The following is a 4,443-nucleotide window of genomic DNA, read 5'->3' as shown; positions in this document are numbered from 1 at the left end:
GCGGGGGGGGGGGGGGATTGAGAGAGATTTTTCTCCTGGAGGGAAGGAAGATCCTAAAACCCAGGAGGCTCATGAAACTTGTAAGACTTAGGAAACACAAAAAGTTACAAGACCCAGGAGTCTCCTCCCCTAGGTTAAGTAAGCAGTAGGTAATTGATAGGGGAGAGGGGACTCATCTATGTAAGTTGCCTTCAAGTTGGACAGGGGGTTTCAGTAATGCAGGTTTTGTGAGGCATCATCCATGCTGGGTTGTACTTTTTGGTGACTTGCCTGCTTTTGTATTAACCACATTTCTTTGAGCAACTCCAAGAAACTCATTGGTTCACCAAGCTAGCTATGCATGGGTGGAATCATTTCTTTTTCTTTAGGTCTGTTGATAGTTCACTCTTGGGGTGAATGGATGTTTTTTCACATCATACAACAGAGAGGGGCATGCAACCTCACTGAAGAGCCGGAGAACATGTTTCAGTGATGTTACACTTGGTATAGGGTGACTACCAGCTGGCATGAATATCTCAGTCATGCTGTGTCATAACCCATGCTCCTAAAGAAGGGCAACATGTAGCAGACAGGACTCATATCTTCACTGTCACTCCCCTACTCATGATTATTTTCTCCTTAATAATTTTCACAATTTGTAATTACATGTATAGAGACTGGAACATGAATTCATACAAACTTAAAGATAACTAATCCATAAAGGGAATTTGTCATCCTACCTAACTTGAAAGACATTTCTAGATCCAGAAATTCATTTGAAACTTCCAGAGCTGTGCTTCAGTGCAAAGTGGGCATGACACACAGCAGATATTCAGGGTTCCCCCACCCCATAAATCTTATTTGAATTCCACATCACAAGAAGATATGCTTTCCATTCATAAAATATGGAACATAAGCCTTTTTTTCTTTATCAGACTGGGTCTTCTCAATGAGATCAAGAATCATCATTTTTCAACCATGCACAGAATTTGAATAGTGGCTTATGGCATTTGTAAGGGATTTAGAGGTCTTGATTATTTAGATATATTTGTACCCTATAGCCATATTCGTAGCATGATCAGGATGGAGAAGGGATGTGGGCCAACAGTGATAGGGATTCTTGGGCTAGCTGGGCAAAAGCATCCTTTTCTAAGGCTAAGACACATGCGGTCTTCTCTATGCTACTTTGGCCACATTCCTGTACACTCACTTTGTCTGTAATCAGAGTCATGACTTTTTCAGAAATGTTGGTAAATACAAACTCACCAGGGAAATTCTATCCATCCCCAAGCTGGATTGGAGATTTCTGGCCGTGAGTCACAACCTTAATAAATATAAGTAGCTGCCATCTGTCTATCTACCTCTACACTGCCATACTGGCCACTTTTTTATCAACTCAGTCTGGGATGGATGCCAATTTCCTGTTGGGCCATTCTTAGAACAAGGAGAACTGTGCTTCTCTCTGGGTCCAGGCCTTGTCCTTAAAAAAGGAAAAAAAAAAATACTAAGGACAACAACAACAAAAACCCATCAACAACACAAAACAATGTATCACACTTACTTGAGGATACTTCCCAGTCTATCTCCTCTAAGGATTCAAAGATTTATAGTTTAGAATCATCATTTTTTGGTTACAGTATCATTCTTCTCTAAGGCCTCCACAAATGTGCTTATCAAAGAGCACACCTCTAATTACATCAAAGTGCCTTAAAAGGGGGAGGAAAGGAAATAGATCAGTTCGTATTACTGAAAAATCCAGGAACATGCTAGATTCAGGCAGAACTTGGTTCAGGGACCTAGAAATGTGCTGGGAACTAGTTTCTCCTTGCACACCTCTCCATTGGGCTACTCTGTGTTACTCCTTCTCAGCCAAGCCTCCCAGGGGGACCCTAGCAGCAGTGGGCTTCCATTGGTCAGTTCCCCATGCACTGTGTGATGATATCTCTGTGGCTGTGCTCAAGCAAAAGTGTCATCCCTGGCTCTGATGGCTGGAAATGTTCTATCTTGGTCACACACTCATCTCTAAAAGAATTGTGATTATAATAATAAGACTCCCTGCTTGGTAAGTATGAAGTCATATGCCAAAGGGTAATGCTAGTATCACAAAAGTATGTTGATGGAGAATGAGGTATTGAATATTCCAGAGAAGAAATTCACAATACTGTTATTAAAAAAATATTATAGAAAGAAAATAAAAGAAAATTTCTACCACAAGATGTGCCCATGTATCAAAACCCTGAAAATATGTTTATCTCTACCCCCAAGCCCTTTCTCTTAAAGATAATATGTATATAGATAGATATAGATATAGATATAGACATAGACATATAGATATATATGTGTGTATGAATATATAATTATAAATACATATGTATATGCTCTAAGGAAATAATAAAAACTCCAAAGATTTATGCTCAAAGACACAGCCATGGCAAATATAACTTTACTATCTAAATAATAAGAGTTGACTAACTGTATGATGAAAGGTCAAATAAAGAATAAACAACAATGCCTACCCTAAAATGGCATTTTGATGGGGCTGGAGAGATGACTCAGCAGTTAAGAGTACTGACTTCTCTAGTAGAGGACCTGGGTTCAATTCCCAGCACCAACATGACGGCTACGAACCATCTTTAACTCCAGTTCCAGGAGAATCCGACTCTCCTCTGATCTCAGAGGTATTGCACCACACATGCACTCACATACATGCAAGCAATGCACTCATACACAAAATTAAATTAAAAAAATACTTTTTAAAAATGGCATTTTTGAGGAACACTGAAATGATCATAATATAATATGAAAATGGGCAGAACTGAATGAATACATATACTGTCTTCCAATTATATTTATGAAACATTAAAATATGGAACCAAACAGCAGTGTCAGCATTGGTATTCTTTCTATTTTCTGAGCAATGTTCAAAACATTTTCTTAGTTTCTTTCATAATCAGTAAATAAATATTAATTTAGTTAAAAAACGTTTAACACAACAACAAAAACCCACATGCATATTAGGTGGAATTGTGTAGTCATATTACTCAGATGACCAACACAAAGTAGGGTCTTAAAGTCAGATAAATTTTTGCTGAGCAAATGTTTGATATTTAAAGATATAGCAGAACATTTGGAGGTCCTGCTAGAAGAACCAGGAAATGGGCAGGAATCTAGAAAACTCTGATGAGTCAAGCGACTTCTGCAATGGTCAGCACCATTTTAGGCTCACTAGAAAGAGTGATACATGAAGTTTGTCAGAGGCCGAGGAGTCCCATGATCTGGGGCATGTGAGGGCAGCATTATTGTCTCATGAGCTTGCTTTGTAGGCAGGAGACTTCCCACAACTTTACCCTAATAATTATTGATGCTACAATAATTGAATTATGTATGCATATTTTATAAGGTCATCTATACTTTTTCAAAACACTGTCATATATCCTATCTCACTTGATCTTTATACTATACTTTGTATCAGCTAGAGAAAGTGAGACCTTGGAGGGAGGGAAGGTTTGACTGGAGACGACCTTATCAAAGGTGTTTGTATTAGTCACTTTTCTGTTGCTGTGATAGAAACTCTGACCAAAACAACTTATGGAAGAGTTTATTTGAGCTTATGGTTCCAGGGGATTTACAGTCTGTTGTGGTGGGGAGGCCTGGTGGCAGAGGTGGCTGGAGCAGAAGCAGCAGAAGCTAAGCTTTCACATCATCACACAGGCACAGGAAACAAGAGAGTGACTGGCGATCTGGCAAGGCTTAAGAACTCTCTAAGCCCACCCCAGTGACATGCCCCTCCAGGATAGCCACACTTTCTAAAACCTCCCAAAACAGCGCCATCATCTGGGGACAAAATGTCCAAATACTTGGAGCCCATGGGGGACATTTTCATTCAAACCACGGCAGTGTTGAATTGGGATTCAAGCTGATTTGATGGTCTCTTGTGAGAAGAAAGCAAGAACTTCCATGGGTCCCACAAGGACAGAAGTTAAAGTATAGCCACGGTCGGTGGAGATTACAGTGAGGGCATCTAGTCTAAAGAGCATGGGATTGGCTGGTATGCTTTCTCCTCTCTTCATCCTTTGCCTGTTTGTCTCATTTTCCATCATTTCTCTGTAGGCCTCTCTCTACCTGCTCAAAGCAACTTTGGAGCCCACCACCAGCTAGTCTTTTTCAGTCTAAATTTTCAATGGAGAAAACCACATTGTTTCAATCCAGCCTTTGAGTAAGGATCAAGATTAAAGTAAGGCATTTAGAGGCACCAGATGTTAATTAAAAAGTTCAGATTTCCTAGACTATTCAGTTAAATTCTATTTTATATGCCGCTTGATCGTGTCTTTACACACACACACATACACACACACACATCCATTAGAACGGGGCTACAGATAATAGTTCAGTGGTAGAGCACTTGCCTGGCATACATGAGCTCAATACTCAGTACCAAGCCCCAAAACTCCTTTAGAACAGAGG

This window comes from Nannospalax galili, unplaced genomic scaffold, assembly GCF_000622305.1.
Source record: "Nannospalax galili isolate Female #2095 unplaced genomic scaffold, S.galili_v1.0 scaffold11, whole genome shotgun sequence".
NCBI classification, from domain to species: domain Eukaryota; kingdom Metazoa; phylum Chordata; class Mammalia; order Rodentia; family Spalacidae; genus Nannospalax; species Nannospalax galili.
The sequence above is the reverse complement of the archived record's forward strand: the minus strand, read 5'-3'. Positions refer to the sequence as shown.